Source organism: Urocitellus parryii, chromosome 10 (genome assembly GCF_045843805.1).
Source record: "Urocitellus parryii isolate mUroPar1 chromosome 10, mUroPar1.hap1, whole genome shotgun sequence".
NCBI classification, from domain to species: domain Eukaryota; kingdom Metazoa; phylum Chordata; class Mammalia; order Rodentia; family Sciuridae; genus Urocitellus; species Urocitellus parryii.
The window spans coordinates 113,556,808-113,578,164 of NC_135540.1; the positions used below are offsets into that span (position 1 = coordinate 113,556,808).

Sequence of the window (21,357 nt, forward strand, 5' to 3'; positions counted from 1 at the left end):
AGAAGGGGAGAAATGGGAGCTTAGCCAGGGACTTCTTGCTTGTGCTGTTGTGTTCCATTTCTCTCTCTTCATTTGTGGAGAGAATGACAGATGCATCAAAGGTGGCAAAGTATATGAAGACCAGTGTTCCTTAAATCTCAGGAATTTATGGACCTCTTTATTTAAAGGAAAAAAAAAAGTCTTGCAAATCCACCATAATAAATATTTTTATTGTGAAGTAGCTTAAATATGCCTGGACATAAAACTAGGTATAAACTCCTTATGCTTCTAGCTCTTACATAACTATAAAACAATGACAAATTTATAGAGTAAATTCAAACAAGACTACAAAACCAATAAAATCCAAGTTAACGCTAATTTATCATGACAGATGATTTTGTTTGACTCCAATTAAACCTCTCTTGGAAAATGTGATTATGTTTCTGACAGCCAAAATGCCAGCTCCTCTGAGATCCCCGTGTAACTCAACTGTCCTTCCATGTCCCCGTGGTCTGAGCTTCCTTCATGTGAAGCACCTTCATTTAGCAGAATGCCTGATTCAGGCTTTAGATCTGCTTCTTTTATTTTTATTTGGCCTTGATGATTAAAATCACACTAGCAGTGTCAGGATTGGAAGCATAAATACAAATCCATTTTTGATCAAGCAACACCTTAGGACCTAGTGCCTCGTTGCACATGCAGTAGTGGAAGCAAGAGGAGTGGGGATCCTTGGAACCAACAGTTTTGGGTTGAAGTAAATGGTGTTTGGGCAAGAGTAAATGGTGTTCTATAGCAAACTAAGCAACAAAGGAGGAAAAGTAGGTTTTGGGGGAAATGATAATTAGTTCAAGACTAGTTTTGCTTATGTTTCTAGCAGAATGGTGGGCTAGATACTATCACACGCTTCCCCACTATATTCTGGGTAAAACCTTTTTAATGTACCTCTGGGATTAAAGGAACTAAGACAATTCCAGAGTCTCCCACTTCATTCAGATCAGCCAACCCTCACAGGGAAAGGTAAGACTGAAAAGCTGGTGCTTTAGGTAGAAATAAACGCAAAAGACAAGTTGCCCCAAGAGCAAATGCTGCTGTCACCTCTGGGCTTGGAGACTGAGCCGTGGGTGCAGGTAGCAGAGCTGCGTTCCACTAGGAACTGTAAAAAGAGCCAGAGTGGCTTCAAGGAGATGGTGTTCTTTGGCTTCTGGGCAGAAGCAAACGCTCATCCTTTTTGAAAGAACGTGTCTTACTCAGTTTAACCAAGTACGAGTTCAGAATCAAAGATCTTCAATCCTTCTAGAAAACAAGAAACCGGAAATGAGTAAGAAAAACAATAAATTTAGAATCCAGAGGACTTTAGATGTTAGAATTATCTGATACTATATTTGAAGTATTTTAATAAATCAAATAAGTGCCACTAGCATGGGATATAAAAATTGATGAGGCATGAACTGGGTGTGTGGCTCCATGGTAGAGCCTGGGCTCAGAGTGTGTGGGGCCCTGGGTTTAATCCCCAGCACCAGACCAAACCAACATACATACAAAATACTCAACTGTTTGTAACAACGGAAACTAAAAACTAAATAAATTAGAGCAGGAATTCAACTGAAGAGGGAATTAATGAACTGGAAAAAAAGGCTTGAAGAAATTAATAGAACATAGCATAGAAGGGAGGAAAAAACCAAAACAAAACACGCAAGTGTAGTTAGAGGATGTAAGGGCCACAGTGAGGTCTCTTCAGGGTCCCAGAAGATAATAAGAGCAAATGGAGGGCAGTAATATTTAAAGATTTAGTCTATGAATAATTTCCAGAGAGTTTATGAAGGATGTAAATGACCAGCATTTCTTAAATTCAAGTAACTTATGGGCAGAACAGAGAAGCACTGCAGCCTGGGGTTATAGTTCAGGGGTAGAGTGCTTGCTGAGCATGCATGAAGTCCTCAATACAATCGCCAGCTGCAGAAGACAAAAACAAAACAACAACAAAAACCAAACAACAACAACAAAACTAAAAGAAAATACAAATTGTATGCCAGCAGAACTGTCATTCAAGAAAAAGCTAAAATATGCTTTCAGAAAAAAATTTCAACATTTTACCACATCGGAAATTAAATAGGAAACTTAAATGATGTATTTCAGGAAGAAGAAAGTGATGCCAGAGACAGGGCTCAGATGCAGAGAGGACGGTGAACAAAGAAGCTAGTACACATGTAGGTACATTTCATTCATTAAAATTAAAGTCGAAACCTTAGTTCCTCTGCCATACTAGGCACTTTCCAAGGCACACGTGGCTAGTGGCTGCTGTGTGGAACAGCACAGGTACAGAGCATTCTCATCACGGAAGAGGGTTCTGTTGGCAGCTCTGTCGCAGGGCAACGGAGGGGGACACACACTGAGATAACCTCTGCTGCATGCTGACTCTTGAGATGCTGCCATTCGAAAGGACCACTTTCCACTTTAGTATTTTTAAGAAAAACATTGCCAATTTTCTTAAGATAGCACTTTTTATAAGACATCTCAATATTACCCGTGTGAAAATGGGAAGAAGTGGGCCTGTAGGGACAGATGCCACATGGGTTAGAGCATGAGGGGCACAGGAGCCCGGGAGCTGATGTGCAAGCAGTGCATAGAGGGGGCAACAGAAGTCTGGCCTGGAGACAGGATGCTGCTTTGGGATCTTTTGGGGATATTTCAATAGATGTTTGATGAGAGAGTGGGTGCTGTGCCAACGGGTAGATGGGAGCCATCAGAATACACTTGATAACTGAGTCCAGCGATGTGGTTGGAGTCACTTACAAAAGGTGTGTTTGAGGCATGAAGAGGGTTGGCATGAAGCTTTTCAAGCACCCTGATGGTCTAGTGGTCAGGTAGAAAGGAACCCAAGATGGAGTCTGGAAAGAGCTTTCTGAGAGGAGGAGGAGGAGAATCAGAGCTCGGACAACCTGAGACCTCCAGGGAGTGAGGAGGTGAGACGTTGCAGAGACTGCCTAAGATCAGGCGTGTGTGTTGCTGCAGTAAACAGCTTGCTTTCCTGTAAGAAGTCCTGAAAATCACAGAGCCTTCAAGAATTATTTCTGCAAGGCATTTGGGATGATTTCATGAAGCAGGTAACAATTGGGGTGGGCCTTGAAGCTATAATTGATATATCAGAGTAGTCATGATGGTAGTAGGACAGTCTAGACAGAGGAGTCACACTCCCAGCACGGGGTTGTGAAAAGGTGCTGGCCTTGGCAATAATTTCCAATAATCTGGCTTCACCGTGTCCGGCTTCCTTCTAGGTAAACATCTAGAGTTGATAAAGCAGCTCTATATATCCCTGATAGCAGTAGTATACCTTTTATAGATCTTAAGTTGATTTTCTCTCTTGCTCTTTTTATTCTCACCCCGCCCTCAGTGCTGGGGATCAAACCCAGAGCCCTCTTCATGCCAGGGCTCTCCCCTCCTGAAGTACACAAAAGAACTGCAGACCTGACCAAGTACTTCCCCAGTGCTCTAAAGAGATTATGTTTAATATAGGATTTCACAACATCCTTATAAGTTAAAAAAACACTACTGAATTTGGGGATTTATATTCTGTATTTAAAACCTTAATGTGTGTGTCATGTGTTAAGATGAGTAGTCATGTGACATCCTTAGAATACAGTAGAAAAGAGATGATAGCTCCCTAAAGTTCACCAGTTCAGAGTGTTAAGAAAATATGGGGCAGCTAAGACCTGGATTGAAATCCAGGCCCTTGGGCTGGGGTTGTGGCTCAGAGGTTGAGCGCTTGCTTGGCATGTGTGGGGCACTGGGTTTGATCCTTAGCACCACATAAAAAAAATAAAATAAAGATATTGTGTCCATCTACAACTAAGAAAACATTAAAAAAAAAAAAATCCAGGCCCTTGGGCTGCGGTTGTGGCTCGGTGGCAGAGCCCTTGCCTAGCATGTGTGAGGCACCAGGTTCAATTCTCAACACCATGTATCAATAAATAAACACTAAAACATTGACAACTAAAAAAATTTTTAAAAATTCAGGCACTTAATTTTTAAATTTTAATATAAAACAAAATTGTTTTTCTGTTTCCATTTTTTTGTTGGTGCATTACAGTTGTATATAATGGTGCGTTTTGTTGTCATGTGTTTGTATCAGGTCTTTAATTTAAAGGCCATGTAACACCAATCAGATTATTGAACTTTTCTACGCTTCAGATTTCTCCTTGAAAACCAGCATAGAAATAACAGTTTCTGCCTCAGGATGAATGTGAAGATTAATGGAAAACACTTAGCAAAACAGTTTTCTGTTATTAAAATAAAAATATTCCAGTCCTCTTCAGTAAGTAAATACAGTAAAGCAGTGGTTCCCATGGCTGTGCATCAGCATCATTTGGGGACAATTAAAATAATAATTAAAAAAAAATTCCCAGATGCTACCCCAGGCCTGCTATGTCAGAGAACTTGGCTTTGTGTTTTTTTGAAGGAAAAATCAGTTTCAGAACCCTTGCTCTGGACTCGAGTAGCATTTGGCGTCACTTTTATTTGGGTATTGACTGTCTTCCTTGCTAAGCATTTGGAACACCAGTTCTGAGTATCTGTTGTGTGTTTAAGTTATTAGTCCTAGAGATTAATCTGTGACTCCCAGTCCCATACCTTTCTTTCTCTTTCTCACCCTTCACCAGCCCCTTTCCTTCCATCCCATATTGAATTTTGGGATAGCAGGGTAGATTATGTCCTGGACAGCCTGGTTCTCAGGACTTCTTAAAATTAAATAAAGCTTTTTTTTTTTTTTTTTTTTTTTAAATAGAAACTTTGCTGAGACAGACATTTGGCATGTTAAAATTGAACTTGAGCTTAGTTTCTAAAATAAATATTTCAGACTTTTTTTTTTAACTCTTTGGAAAAATGCAGGAAATGCTTCTAAAATAACTGATATTCCCCTTGTTAAAGCTGGGGTTGTTACTGGCCAGATTCCAGCATGTATTCTTTTTCCTTGGGGGTGGGGGGAGTATGGGGAGTGCGCTGCTCCATGCCAAGACACACACAGGCTGTAATCCCTCAAATCTACAAGTGCCTTTCATACAGGGGCAGTTATTTGATACATTGTAAAATGTGGCCTGGAGATTAAAATAAGAAGTAAAATGTTTACTGCATTTACCTTGAAGGTTTGTGTATGGAGACTTTGATTTTTAAAAAAAATTACACTATTATATTGCCACAGAAGCAACATGGCTGCTTGTGTGTATTTAGTACATCTATTTTACATTTCACGTGGATGAAGAATGACTGAAATATCAGCTACATTAGGCAAAAACTTTGTGTAGCACCAAATCCCCAACTTCTAGAATGGTAACTGGCACATAGTGATAGTTCATTCATTTAGTAGGTTTTTATTGAACAAACAGTTAAATAACCGAAACTAACAATCACATCTATTTTTTTTCAGTGATGACTTTTCTTTTTTTAAAAAATATTTTTTTTAGATATTGGTAGACCTTTATTTATTTTTATGTGGTGCTGAGAATCGAACCCAGTGCCTCACACCTGTTGGGCAAGTGCTCCACCACTGAGCCACAATCACAGCTCTAGTGATGACCCATCTTATGGACTTGTTGCAGAGGTGACGCTGGTGTTTATCTGGTGGTCTGATAAGTTGCTGCCTGCTGTTCCCAGGTCTCCTGTGCCTCTGCACAGATCCAGCCTCGCTCAGTGCAGTTCTGCCCGGAGGAACCTATGTCTCCTTCATTCACAGTACCATTGCAGGCAGCATGGTACTTTCTTAGTTAATATTTGTTGGATGGATGCATAGTGGGCTGTTTTGTGATCGTTCCTAGTTGGTTTCCACGAGGTTGACTGACATTCGAAGGGACAAAGATAAAAGAGACTAAGTGAGCTACCTCAGAAAGCCTTGGGTCGTAGGTAGCAGAGCTGGAACCACAATCTCTGAATCTGTTGCTTTCTTCCTCCCTTGTTCTAGAACGGCCTTTAGAATATTAATGAACATTAGTTTTTCCCCTCTGCACAGTTGAGACCCTCTTTATTTGAGAGTGTGACAGGAAAATGTCCTATGTGCAGGTTTTCCCAAACTGCTATCCTCATCTTCAGTCACTAACTTTGTTAGGTGCTGGTTTGGGTTATTCACAGTGATCCTTTTTTGGTTACTTGTGATGAGAGTCTGATAGATTTTTAGGGGGAAAAACTTTTTTAAAACTAGCTCTTATTCTTTCAAGAAATTTATGTTCTCCTCTCTCCCAAATACTTTAAGAAGTAAATTTGTCAATAGTATAATCTAAGTTATTAAAATAAATTTCATAGCTGTGAGAGGAGTATTCTCAAATATATTCTTTCTTTCTTGTTTGCCTGGTCATCCATCCGTCTGTCTATCTATCTATCTATCTATCTATCTATCTATCTATCTATCTATCTATCTATCTATTGGCTGGGGATGAACCCAGGCTCTTGCTCATGCAGGGTAAGTGCTCTACCACTGAGCTACATCCGCAGCCCTTGCCTGTTCATTTTGATGTAAAAATTCCAACAGAGTTGAATTGATCAAATGGATATTTCTGGAATAGGCTCAGGAAGCAGTAACCTTCCCTATGATAATAGAAAATGTTGGCCCAATATGTAAGGTTCTCAAATGGCAGCAATATCTGGGTGTGCATCTTGCCAAAGCCACGATCTGGAGCCAAGGTTCTGAGTAATGAAGGATTTCAAAATCTATGAAGCTAATTCTCATTTCTATTTACCCCTTTTATTGAGAAATATAATTCGGTGATTTCAGCAAGATTTCGTCCAGTGTGGGGTTGGTAGGTCAGAGTTTATTCTCTCAGACGGCTCAATTTGAACTTACAGTCATTATCTTACGGATGACTTTAAAGAGTTGGCTGAACAATACTCACAATGCTCTGATTTTGTTGTGAAGTCTCAATAAGAATTGAATTCCTTTTGCCCGCTGTGGACAGTCGCCTGTAGTGTTGGAACTGAGCCACAGGAGGGGACGTACCACGGCTTGTATTGTGGGCCCTCCAGGGTCTAGGCATAGAAATATATGGCGGGGACTTTAAGAGCGGTTTGGGGTGGAAAGAAAGCCTTTTCTCTTTGCAGCCGGTGCCTGCCTCCTCAGCCAGGGCTGGACAGAGCCATTGTGAGTGTGCAGGCTGTTACAAAGCTGGATCCCATCATCCCTGATGCGGCTGTACCCGCCTTTGTTGTCCTGGTGCACAGTGGGGAGAGGCGGGTTTGAGTTTGCCATTGCCATCTGTCCTCTGCTTCCCTTGCTGTTCAGGCTTAGTCACATTTTGTGACTTAGGTTTCTGATTCGTGTGACCTGGGCACTGTAAGAAAGAACTGGAGGTGAGCACTGTTTCAGAGAAAAAAATTATGAAGGAAAAACAAAACAAAACAAAACTCTGCTCATTTTCTAAGATTGTATAAAACGTAAGATGTGAAGCATCAGGATTATTTTCACTCTTTAGTGAGTTGTTTTCTGAATTTTCAAAACTGCTGACATCCTCCCCTTGGGTCACCTTTGTAGAAGTAAGAGGCCAGGACTTGATGCCGTAAGTCAGGTGACTCTCATGGATTAGCCTTTCCTGTCTCTCGCAGGTGGCTTGGCACAGGTATAGTTTTATCTTGTTGAAAACCTTTTGTCCCACTCTGAGCAGGGGGACGGAGCTGCTATCAACAGGACCAGTAGTAGGACTTTCCATGTGATAGGCAGTTTCTGTTGAGGACACCTGAGACCAGGCACAGTGCAGCATTGTTTCTTTTGTTGAATGCATTCTGGGCAGGGCCATGTCAATTAGCCTGGGGTTGGGTTTTCACTATTTTTCCTGTCTGCATTTCAGTTTTGGTAGAACAGATTTCTGTCTGTTCTGCAAGTTTTGCTGATGTGAATTTAATGTGTGTGTATGTGTGTGATTCATACAAATGCTGTCTCCGAGGGTGCATGTTGAGAAGTTGGGGTGGAAGGAGAAGTTGGGGTGGAAGGAGAGCTTATCAGAGAGAAGGCAGGTGACCTGGACTCGCACCCCTGCTTCCTGGCTGTGTGATTGAGGGAAAAAGCATTTTACTTCTCTGGGCATGGTCTTCTTGGAGTGATAGATTGCCATGGTCCCCGCTACCCTGTGCTTTGTGTATTTTGGGATGCTAAGAGGATCAGAAGGGAGGCAGGTGTGGCCAAAGGCCCTGCTGCTGCGGAACCAGTAAGTAACCCCAGGGGGAGCTCTTTTAGTTAGGTGACAGTTGTATGGCCTTGCCAGTGATAGGTTTCAATGTGATCTCTGTGGCAAGTTTGCAAAACTAAAGAAAAAGATTTTTTTTGCACAATTCTAGGCAAAGGGCCCACTTTCAATCCTGAGTTATTAAAATAAATTTAATAACTGGACACTGGAGTTTGAACTTCTAAATTAAGAACTATATTTTGAGTGTCACTTTGCAGAGTGTCAGAAGTATTTTAGGATTTTTTTGTTTTTGGATTTAAAAAAAAAATACCTTCATGAACAGCCATGCTGGGGAAAGGACCCAAGTTTAAATGCAGGATTTGTGTGTTTCATATGTACCTCATACACATAGCCTGAAAATGATTTTACATAATATTTTAAATATTTTTGTGCATGAAACAAAGTTTCATAGTACAGAATTTCCTACTTGTGTGTCTTGTTGGCACTCAAAGTTTCAGATTTTGGAGCCTTTTGGATTTTGGAATTTTTGAATTGATGATGCTTACCCTGGACTGACTTAAGTTAAACCATGCTTCTTCATTTATTAGCTCTTATTATTCAGACAAGAGGCAACCTACAGATGAGGCTAATATGGCATAGATACCCTGTTTTTGTTTTGCATTCCCATACTCTTTAAAAAAAGCCCTTATTTAAAAATCTCAGTTGTACAAGCAATGTATATTAATTGTAGAAAATTTGGAAAGAACCCAAAAAGAAATACATGTGGCTTCCAGAAGTGTAATTTTGCACACTTTGGTGTCCTTAGTTTATACACAGTTTGTAGAATGAAACTGGGACCCTACTATATAATATAAAACTTGATATCTTTCCTTTTTTCTGGATGTGATCCTTTCATGATGGTTTTTGAAACTGAGGTTTCAAACAAAGGCAGAGATTAATGAAATATTGTGTTTGGCATGCTTATTACAGGGACTGTTTTGACTTACAGAAATAGAATTGTGGACCAGTATCTGAAAATAACATTTGTCCCGTTCCTTCTTGAACAGGCTTTCAATATTTGGCATGTGTAAACATCATAACCATTACTATAATTGACAAACGAAGATTTCTTAATCCATCAGCTCTTGTAATCTATTGCTCACTAATTCCTTTCTCTTATTTGTGTTTCTGTGTCAGCATTGCTGGCTGCAGCACCAGCAAGCATGTCATTTTAACAGTGTACTCCTGGATGCCCTGATTCCTCCAGCTGAAACTATCCAGTGTGGGCAAGGGCACACGTTTGGCAGCAGGATGGTGAAGAGATTCCTTTTCCCAGATTATTGTACATCTGATAATATTTACGATTTAACTTGTTGAGTATTGGTTTCGAAATGAAAAATCATTAGTTTCCCCTTTGGATTATTTAGCCTGTAAAATTTTCTGTTACAACGTCCACACTGCATTGTAAATATATTCTAAATCCTGGACCACATTAGAATTTTTTTTTTTTTAATGGTCTCCACCATTGTGTCTTTTGGTGGTGTCCTTTGAAGTCCTGAAATGTTTTCATGTTTGATTGAGATTAAATCTGGGTTTCATTTTACTTTTTGAAACATATTGAGCAAGTTAATTTTCTGTTTGAGTTCCTAAGGGGAATGACTCCAGGCCTCTGTGTCCCAAGAATTCCGACTGAGCCTTGCCAGAACATTCCTGTGGTTTTCCATGGGGCAGATCAGTGTGTTCATGAAATTTTAGTTGTAGCTGGTGTTTTCCGTGGTTAATTAAAACATCTGGCTTTTAAATTTTCCACCAACAGAGCATAACTGTGTGGCCAAACCTTTTCAATAATGACTGAATAGTCCGATCCTCCCCTCAGAGTGGCCCGCACGTGTCTTTAGGATACCCTACGCTGTTGCCTCTGTTTGTTAATGATTTTAAACATTTGGAAGGTATTTGAGGCTGTCCTGCCAACTATGTACCCTTGAGAGAGAGAGGGGCAGTTTGTGAATAAGAGTCCTCATGATGGCTTCTGGCTTCTGCCCCTCCAGGTTGGAGCTGCCGTGGGTGAGTCGCGGCGATTGCCTGCCAAGCATGCTGTGGTCGGATCTGCCCAGCCGAGGAGCAGAGACATTGGCCGGATGGAAAATCCATAAAAGAAAGCTCTTCTGAAAAGCTGAGACAGACGAGAACTTCCGCAGACTCAGGTTGGTATGCGATAAGAGAGGCTGGATAAAGTGCATTGGGTTGATAGGGAAGACTGTTTTGCTCCTTCCATAAGCATTTTTGAGACAAGCCCAAATAATGATCCCTAGGACATTCAGTGGCGCACGGGACAGCTTTCTCTGCCGAGTGTGGTGTTTGTTGTCTTCCTTTGTTTCTCTTCCTGTCCTCTCTTCTGTCCCATCATCACTTTCATCCTCCCCTTGTCTCTCAGAGAAGAGAAGAAAGAGCCTCCATCCAAATATGGAAAAAGCCACAAGCAGGGGTCACCCACCAGGGCCTCAGTGATCGTGGCTTTGTTTTGGAGGGAAAGCCACATCCTCACTCGTGGGCTTGCACTGGTATGTTCAGAAATGTGCGCTCAGTTGTGTTTTCACACTCAGAAAAGTGGGTCATTTCTGTTGGGGTGCTTCTGGCTGTGTGTGACTTGAGAGTTTCCGTGTTATCCACATATACCCACATTTGTTTTCAGCAGTGTGTGCATTTGACATTAAGATAGTCAAAGAGGACAAGAGAAGAGAAATTTCCTGAATCTAATGGGCATTCAAGTAAATGCAGAATAGCCTCACTGTGGACCAGGAGAACCAGATAGCATGGATAGCCCTTGTGTGGCACTAAGGGGGAAGAGATTTCATTTTAGGAAGTGTCTTGTGCAGGCCAGATACTACAGACACCAGGTAACTTGCATAGCAATAATAAGCAGTGAACATGTACCTGCTAGGAAGGAGGGAATCAGTGGTCACTGAGAACCATAAAATGGTGAACATCTGCTGCCTTCTCTTATTAAGTAGCCCAGATTTTCTTTGGGCAGTTACCCTGGCCTCATTTTCAACCTGTGTAGTTAGAGGAGGTGACCCTGCTGACTTTCTCTTAGGCATGTGACATAAATTTGGCCAGCCACAGTCACAATGGCCAGTTTTTTAATTTTGTTTTTTGGTACTAGGGATTGAACCCAGGGATGCTTAGACACTGAGCCACATCACCAGCCCTTTTTTATATTTTATTTAGAGACAGGTTTTTTACTGAGTTGCTTTAGGGCCTTGCTAACTTCCTGAGGCTGGCTTTGAACTCATGATCCTCCTGCCTCAGCCTCCTGAGCCACTGGGATTACAGGTGTGTGCCACTACACCTGGCAGTGGTCAGTTTTTTAAACTGACCAGTACTCTCATCCCAGCAATCTATTGGAAAGAAGTTTTTCCTTCCTGTAAGTTTGTTGAGTGGCAGCTGCTAGTGGTAATTTTTGTGTTTATGTGGGTACAATAGTCAGCTTTTTGTCATTGTTACCAAAATACCTGAAAAAAAAAAAAAACTTAGAGGAGGAAAAGTTTATTTTGGCTCATGGTTTCAGAGTTGTTGACTGGCTTTGTTGCCCTGGGCCTGAGGCGAGGCAGAACATGATGGCAGAAGAGCTTGACTTCTCTGCTCCTCTCCTGGTGGCCCTGAAGCAGATTAGGAGGACCCAGGGAGGCAAGATATGATCCCCAAGGACACACCCCCACTGATCTATCTCCTCCAGTCTTGTCCCACCTGCCTATAGTTATTACCCCAATTTGTTCTTTCAAATTATGAATCTATCAAATAATTAATACACTAATTAGGTTACGGCTCTCACAATCTGATCATTTTGCCTGCTTGTGCAGGAGATTTTGGGGGGACACCTCATATTCAAACCGTAACACTGGGGAAAGACTTTCTGAGAATTAAGTCACCATAGAAAAAATCAGAATAGGGGGTTGGAAGAAAGCAGCTGAGAGGGAGGAACATGTATGCATATATACATAAACAGAGACATGTACATACAAATTTACACATATGCACACAAACACATACACATTTATATACATGCATGCACATGCATACACACATACGTGCATGCATGCGCACACACATGTGCAAACTTTGGTCACCAATTTAGCCTAAAATCAGCATCTCTCATTACTTGCTAGCCTGGGAGGTAACATACATCCAGAGCCTCCTGATTGGCAGTTGTTTCTAGGTTTGGGCTCTCAATACAATGACTGTGGCATTGGCCTTCCTTCAGAGGTGCAGGGTGTGGGGTGCAGGCCAGGAGGTAGCTCACACACCATAGGAGGGTATGTTACTAGAGCCGGAACACAGTTCTGTGGGAGCTGGAGTGGAAATCTGAGTTCTGCTGCATGGTGGAGAGAGTAGCAGAGAGGGCTGTTTACAAAGCAGAAGTGAGATTTAGACTTTAGCAACATTTAAAAAAAAATCCCTTTAATTCAGTTATTTGCTTTTGAATCTAAAAGAAAGGAGGGCTCTCCAGAACCTATAGTTAAAGCAAATTACAGATAAGGAAGATAATTTCAGAGCATCACTAGTAATAGAATCTTGTTATTTACTGTAAATACAATTGTTTCAGGAGCAGCCAAATGAGAGCTTGTCAGAAAGCTGCCCAGAGTTTAACGCCACAGGGTAATAGCAGCCGCCTCACCGAAACCTCAGTTGGATTTCTGTTCCAAGCAGGTTCCAAGTGCATCAGTGAATTTTCAAGATTTATTTTTCTCTTCTGAATGTTAGATTTTATTATCATTGAAATTGATAACATTATTGGCTTATTTAAAAATTCATAGACTTTGTTGTGGGGGAATAGATTATAGGAAAATTGAGCAGAAAGTATAGAGAGTTTCCGTGTTAACTCCTTTGCATGGTTCCCCTATTATTAATATCTGCAATAGTGTGGCACATTAGTTATAATCAATGAGCTGATATTGATATGTTGTAATTAACTAAAGATTATAATTTATTTTAGGTCCTCTCCTTGTGTTGTATATTCTGTGGGCTTTGCAAAATATCATAGCATGTATCCATCATTATAATATCATACAAAAAATAGTTTTAATAACTTAGAATGGAACCACCATTTAATCCAGTTATCCCACTACTCAACATACACCCAAAGGACTTAAAATCATCATACTATAGTGATGTGGCCATATCAATGTGTAAAGCAGCTCAATTCCCAATAGCTAAGCTATGGAACTAACCTATTTTCCTTTCAACAGTTGAATGGATACAGAAAATGTGGTACATATGCATAGTGGAATATTCCTCAGCTATAAAGAAGAACGAAATTGTGGCATTTGCTGGAAAATGGATAGAACTGGAGACTATCATGCTAAAAGAAATAAGCCAATCCCCAAAAACCCAAGGCCAAATGTACTCTATGATATGCAGATGCTCACATACAATAGGGGGGTGGGGCACGGAGAATAGAAATTCACTGGATTAGACAAAGTGGAATGAAGGGAAGGAAGGGGAATGGGAATAGGAAAGAGGGTAGAATACATCAGACATAATTTTCCTTTGGTCATGTATGAACACACTACCAGGGAAACTCCATATCATGTACAACCACAAGAATGGGATCCTAATTAGAATAAGTTATATTCCATGTATGTAGAATATGACAACATACAATCTACTGTCATATATATCTAAAAAGAATAAAAATTTTTTTTAAAAAATTTAAGAAAATAAGTAAAAAGAAATAGTTTTACTGCCATGAAAATCTCCAGTGTTCAGGGGCTGGGGTTGTGGCTCAGTGGTAGAGTGCTCACCTAGCATGTGTGAGGCCCTGGGTTCGATCCTCAGCACCACATAAAAATAAACAAATAAAACAAACGTATTGTGTCCAACTACAATTAAAAAATAAATATTAAAAAAAATTCCAGTGTTCTACCCATTCATCCTTCTCCACCTTCTCCTGAATCCCTGATCTTTTTATCATCTCCAGTTTCCTTTTCCCAGAATGTCATATAGTTGGAATCATATAGTAAGTGGCATTTTCAGATTTGTTTTTCTCACTTAGTGATATTTATTTTAGTTATTTCTATGATGGCTTTTATTAATTGGGTTTTGAATGTTGAACCATCCTTTTGATAGGGATTGCATTGAATCCCTATATTAATATTCATAGTTCTGATTTATGAATATGGGATGCTTCCTGACTGAAGGATATACAAGTCTGGTAGGTTATTTCAGGAATTTTCATTAGTGATGATATGGATTGGATGTCATACAGGGAAAGATAGGTGTCATAAAACTCTTATTTTACTAAATAGAAAAATCTGTTAATTAAAGTGTCCAGGTTTGATGGCATACTGTAATTCCATATGGTTTTTGAACATTTTTCATATTATAATTAGAATTTATCTGAATTTTAAATTCACCTACTGTATTTTCTCTTTGCATGAGTATAGTTCTCACTAGACTACTGTTAAAACATTAGCATGATTATATTAGAAATATGAACACAGCAGATTTATATCTGATCTTCAGCTACAACAGTGTAGAAATTGTAAGTGGCTAAAGATTGAAAAAGGAAGGGTTAAAAATTTATTGCTTTTGCGATGCTTGTATTCTAGTTGACTATTTTCTAGCACAGTGATTATTTTGTTCAGGGCATGGCTTTTATTTTTAATTTGAAAAAAAAATCTTAATTTAGCCTTGGTGGCATTCAGAGACATTTTCCTTCTGTGGCCTGTAGCTATCACTGATTCTTCCATTGGACTTCGGTTGAAAAATCGCCCTGTCAGGGGCTGGGGATGTGGCTCAAGCGGTAGTGCACTCACCTGGCATGCGTGCGGCCCGGGTTCGATCCTCAGCACCACATTCAAACAAAGATGTTGGGTCCGCCGAAAACTGAAAAATAAATAGTAAAATTCTCTCTCTCTCTTTCTCTCTCTCTCTCTCTCTCTCTCTCTCTCAAAAAAAAAAAAAAAAAAAAAAAAAGGCAAGCAAACAAACAAAATCGCCCTGTCAGGTTTGGAGCCTGTTCTCAGCAGTTCCATTAGTTCAATCTGTGTCTTCCCAACTGGTCCTTTCTCCAGGGTGGCTTCTCAGCTTCCTGCTTTCTTTGTAATCTTCCCTTTCAACCTGTAGATCAGCTTGATGGGTAGACGTGTTTGTTACCTGGCCCTTTTAGTTTCCTGGGCAGTCATTTACTTTCCATGTCACTTCATAAAATAGAGTAGCATGGAATTGTTTTTTAGCATTCATTTAAAAGAAAAATTCAAGGGTGAGCCTTCATTTCTATCTCTAGAACCCCAGACGTGGGGGTCAGGAGTCTATATAGTCACTCCTTGAATTTTCTTTTCTTTCTCTCGGGGAGAAGGACATCTTTGCAGCCTCTTCACAGAAGGGCCCTCTGAGGGGCCTGGTGTAATATTTTAGGAAGATGGAGTCTTGGTTTTCTTTGGAGGGTGACCTCCTAACTGCTCTTAACGTTGAAGACAGCCTTTTGCTGACTGAAGTTAGGGGTCCAGGAGGACCGAATCTCTGAAGTTTAAGTTGTGGAACAGTTATATTTGAGAAGCCTCTAGCCAATAATTTTTTGATCATGAATTGATTAAAATCAGCTCAACTGGGCTGGGGATGTAGCTCAGTTGGTAGAGTGCTTGCTTCACGTGCACAAGGCCCTGGGTTTGATCTTCAGCACCCGCCCCCCCGAAAAAAAATAATCAGGTCAACTTACATTTTGCTGAGTCAATACAAGAATAAACAGAATATCTGGAACTTGGTATCATTAGTAGAAACCACATTTCTATGTCAATGTGTAATGAAGATGCTTACCATAAGTATATTAATAGAGTTTAGAATATTATATCATTTGGTATTTGGCTTATATTTTATTTTTTTTGTATTAAATAACCTGTGAAATATAGGTTTTCTTTAAAAGCTTTCAAAGATACTGTATGTGAGTTGCTATGTATTTTCATGTAATTGCTGATGTAAGAACAAACAGTACTTTCTCAATACTGATTTGTGATGAATGAAACATTTAATTAGATTGTTGAATCCAGATCTATATTCATAGCATGATAACTATTCAAAACTGAAATTTCCAAATTAATTATTATCTGCACAAATAACTATTGATTACCAGTTCTATTCATAAACAAAAATAGTCTATTGAATGCTTCTACATAGACAGTATCCAGACCAGTAATTTATAAACAATGAGTGTCAACATCAGATAGTTTGCATTAGAAAATTGTTTTGTGTCAGCACCCCTTGTATCTTTTTTTTTGAGAAGGAAAGAAAACAGTTATTACTGTAATCATTATTCAGCCAAGGCCCTTCGAGTACAGATGTTAGAGTCTTAGTAACTCTTCCATGTTAGTTTCACAGGGTAATTTTCATGAAGATGCTTAGTTGGTAGCAACGATGGCTCTTTCCTGATGTCTGTAGAGTGTTATCCTGCCTACGAAAGTTAGACAGTAATTAGTGATTTTACCAAAGATTTTTCTCAGAAATAAAATGTCTGACGTTAGGCTCTTGACTTATGATTGTGAAACTGGATTGGAAATGCCTCCTGATCTGGAGCAGGCATGAATTTCTGAGTGATAACATGCTAAGTTAGTTTCCTTATCTCTGTCCAATTCTGTTAAATTCCAAGGGATGGTGGTGAGGCCTCCCATCTGGAAGGTTGTGGCGGTAGTCGCTGGAGGCTACTGAATGAAACTTCTTCACTGGGGAGGCAGCTGCAATGCCAGCCCTCTGGGGCGAGTAGCATTTTACTGAGCGTGTCCAGGATGCTAAGTCCCTAAGTACTTCCTCAGCTCTCACTGGGGCTGCGGGAGGCTGGGATAGACCTCATTTAATCTAACCCCACAACAATAATGTCAGAGAGGCCTAGCTAAAGAAGCTCAGAATCGGAGAGATCAAATGATTTCGTCCAAATCTGACATTACTTATTTCAATTTGAATCTAGAGGTCCCCTCCCAACCACATGATATTCCTTTATAAATAAAGGCACTGCCTATAAAGTGGTTGACGTATGGTAAACTCTCTATGTATCTGTCTCTATATGGCTTTCATTTTTAAAATAACAAATGAGATAATAAAGGTCCAAAGAAATATATGAATAGAACGCTTTGGAATTTCCAAGGAGACAGTGGTAACTGTGAATGTAGGCTAATCTGGAGAGGTGGCCTGTTGTTATCGTTGGTAAATTAGTAAAAGCTAAGTGGGTGCCCGTGGATAGGGCCTTTCAAGCATTTTTTTTTTACCTGAGAAAAAATGCCTCAGAATTGGAAATAAAAATGCGGGGCGTGTTTGGGAGGTTGTTCTTGGTTTCACAGCAAGATGTGGGGCCCCGCCCTGCACAACCCTCAGCCTTCTGTGAGGTCCCCAAAGGCAGCTTGGTTGGCAGGAGAGTCGGCTGCTTCCACATCGCTACTTAGAGAAGCCAGAGCATCCTGAGTCCCCCTGAGCCCACTCTGCTTGCTTTGTCCTCTGGTGACTACTTTGGTAGCTGCCTAGCTTTTGACAGTGGCGAGGGACCCAGGTGTTTAACTCTGATCCATCTTCTGCTTGTCTCAATTTTCAGCTGGTAGTAAGTGTTCTTGGCGGACTACCTGGCAGATGGCAGCCCCTTCCTCCTTTCTCATCCTGTGGTTGTGCCTGCCTTTTCCACAAAGGGTGTGTAGTAGCTACTGAAGTAAGACGTGGACCACACAGAACCCTCTGTAGACTGTCGTGGCTGACCTCCAGCCTGGCTCTCAGCCGTTTCTGGCTGGGTTCATGGAGCTGTGTTATGGAGAAGAGCTTGACTTGGTTTGCTGAGGGTTGGCTGTCTACCTGTGCTGTGATGCAGTTTGTGGCAAAAGTTTGTTGTGATATTTAGAATTTGCAAAAGAGACTACGGTTTGAGATTCCTTTGTCTTCTAAAGTAGACAGTCAGAAAGTAGCTGTGATGTGTTTCAAGAGTTAAAGTCACTATCGATTTCACAAAAGTGTTCACTTGAAACTATTTGTATAAGTTGCAGCATGTTAAAAAATGGACATGTGGTGGGTTGTGCATGCGCGCTCACACACACTGAAAAAAAATGTTTTGTAGAATAGTGATAAGACAGGTCCCTTTTGTATAATTTTTTAAAAAGGTGTTTAGGCTGGTATGTAAGTTATTTCTCCTAAAAATGACATGATATAACCATTAGTAGACTGGAAAATGTTTCTTTTTATTTTCTATAGTATTTGAGTTTTCTGACTTTGTCTACTTACTGTTTCCCAGAGAGAGAGAGAGAGAGAGAGAGAGAGAGAGAGAGAGACAGATAGACAGACAGACAGACAGACACGGGGGGGGGAGGTTATGATAATGGCCTCTTTGCTTCATTATTTTTAATGTATTTATAAAATCCTAAATATTTTGAAAACATTGCATATTTTTTTCCTAGTATTCATTTGTCTGTCTGTCTTGTCCTCTGTGAGTGCAGAGGAAGGAGGTGATTTTTGTGTGAAACATGGCAAAGTTAAGCTAGCAAGCATTCCCTTGAAAGCTTATTAGTTAAAACATTGAGTTGAGAAATATTAGAGAAAAAGATATTTACTCAGTGTGATATGCACACAGAGAAGCCCGTCGTCCTGGAGTGTGTCTGAAGGTGTGATTTATGCTCAGTTTGTTTGCTTTAAAGGGAGCCTTGGCTTGAGCCATATTTGCTTTTCAGACCACAGGGCTGGTGCGGCGTGGTGTCCCCACATTCTGATTGCACTAATCAGGGTTCTATTTGCTTTTCGAGACCTGCCTGTTTGGACTTGAAGTGATGACTGGGGCACAGATAAAGCCAAAATAGCTTTTGATTTGTGTGTCCAGAGTTTGCTTTTCTCATAAATTAAAACCTCAAGGCAAAGGTCACAGGTCAAAGGAGATGTTACCTTAAACTCTTCCAATACCTGCCTGACGCCTCATCTTTTGGTAGGCTGGCCTGAAACTGGTATGTTCCTTTTCCTGTGGTGTAAGATGCCTCTTCTGGTCTTACAGTGAACACTGAAATTTAATAATAGATCTGAAAACGACAATTACTTTTTATAGTTTAGACATGGGTGGTCTGGAGGATGAGCCCATTGTGATGTCCCCGAGTTATCCATCTTTCAATAGATGATACTTGATGTTTCATTTAAAAAAAAATCAGTAAGTGATGTTGTTTTTCTAGTGTCAGAAAGACTTCAGAAACTTTTTATTCCCCAGAATGGTTGGTAAGTACCTCATCTGACTAAGTAATGTTTATTTTTGCCTTGCCTTTCTATAGAATTGTCTCAATCTTCGTCATGGTCAGAATTATGGGCCCCACATTTCAAAGTGTTTAAACCTGAGTATAAGAATTTTAATCTACTAGGGAGAAGAAAGAGGCATTTCCCAAATATATATAGATGGAGATATTTGTGTGTGTGTTTGTGCATATATAATTGTTTATATTTATAATATAGAAGATCCCAACTCATGCCCTTTCTATTTGATATCATGAATGAGAAAACCCGATAATATCTTCAGTGAATACTCAGTTCTCTCCAAATTCTAGTAATTTAAAAATTCAGGATGACCGATATCCAATACAGGGATTGCAAACTCAAATTCCTCAGGGATCTAACAGAAAAGTAAACCAGTGAACCGGGATATAAAGGAGAGAGAAGGCCAGCCAGCACTCTGCCAACCTGCCCCTGCAGTCTGGGAATGAAGATCCAGCATAGCACAGCCTTCCAATATATAAAGAGAAGTCAGAAATTCTATTTTTATGCGACTGCCCTCAGTTTCCATGTGTTGTCAATGCATTAAAAAAATCAAGACCCTCATAGTCCTGCGTCCTTGCCATGGGGTTCTTGGTTAGTACATGTTATTTCATGGCCTCCTGTGCAGTCATGGTCTGGGAAGTAAGGAAAGCCTCTCTTTTAGCAAGAGAGAGACAGTTTAGTTGGGCCAAAGTGATATAGGACAGTGGAAATGGTGTGGGTGGTAAAGGCCACAGGCTGAGGAGGTGAGAGTTGGTGTGAGCCAGACCGTCCTGGGGAGAGTTCACAATGGAGGGGGATCTGCAGCAAACCTTGAAGGGCCCAAAGTGACTTGGCATGTAGGGCCACAGGGAGAGGGAGAGCTGGTGGGGTGTCATGGCGGGGTGATGGTGAGGAGTCTCTAAGGTATTGGGGAAGGGTAGATGCATGGGGAGACTGTCCTCAGCATAGGGGTGGACAGCATAGACCATGCTCAGAGCTGATCTGTGTTCTGTGGAGTCACTGTGAGTGGCTGGTGCAGTTCCAGCGGTAGCCCTGCTGCGGTTTGTAGGGTGCCCAGACTGCCATGCTGTCTGGCCTGGGTCATCCCAGACGCCTCCTGGCTGCCAGCTCCAATTCTATCCCTGCCTCTCTATGCTCCGATCACATCATGGCACTTCTCTCAAAACTTACAATGACTCTTCTGTGTTCTCACAGTGAAGGTGGAGTCCTTACGGTTGCCTGGATGGCCTCAGATGATGCCCCGTCTTCTCTCTAGCTCCATTTCCCTGTAGCGAGCTCTGTTCTAGCTACACTGACCTTTGAGGACATCAGGCATATTTCTGCCTCAGGGCCTTTGCCTGGCTTCTGCTTCTCTTCCCTAGAAACCTAACTTCCTCCCTTTTTAAAATCTTTGCTCCAATGTTACTTTCTTTCTCATTGAAACTCAGCTTGCATTAAAAATGATAAACCTTCTTGTCTCTCCTCCTCAAATCTCTCTTATACATTTTTTCCCCTTCAAAATTCTAACATGCTGCATTTTAAATGTCTAAATTATCATCTCTCTCCCCAGAATTTAAATTCCTAGAGGGATTTATATAAATATCAATTTCTAAATATTGACTCTAAACTGAAATTTTGGGTTGTTCATTAATATATCCCTGTCACCTAAAATAGTGCCTGCTGGGGAATGGGCGCTGGATGAGTATTTGTCAAAGGAATGAGTAAGCGCCTTTCAAGAGGGACTCAAAACTGGGCCCAGTGGGCACACCTGTAATCCCAGAAACCTGAGAGGCTGAGGCAGGAAGACACAAGTCTGAGGCCGGCCTCGCAACTGAGCAAGAACCTATTTAAAAATCAATATAAAGAGCTGAGCATGTAGCTCAGTGGTAGAGCACTCCTGGGTCAGTCCCCAGTGCCGGCACCCCACTCTACAAAAAACAGGGCACAGACACTGAGAATTTTTTAAAAGGTGCAAGCCCTGCCCCTCAGCATGGTCCAGTAGGGGTGA

General features: G+C 40.8%; 1 protein-coding gene across 3 annotated transcripts in view; it reads left to right on the top strand.

Moving 5' to 3' along the window:
* The window catches only part of Apbb2 (amyloid beta precursor protein binding family B member 2), a 322,787-nt gene that overhangs the window by 54,977 nt on the left and 246,453 nt on the right, over positions 1-21,357 (top strand). For all 3 annotated transcript variants that reach the window (XM_026387551.2, XM_026387558.2, XM_077803554.1), the window contains exon 2: positions 10,166-10,321. The gene's annotated coding sequence lies outside the window, so the exon portion shown is untranslated. The remainder of the gene's footprint in view (positions 1-10,165; positions 10,322-21,357) is intronic.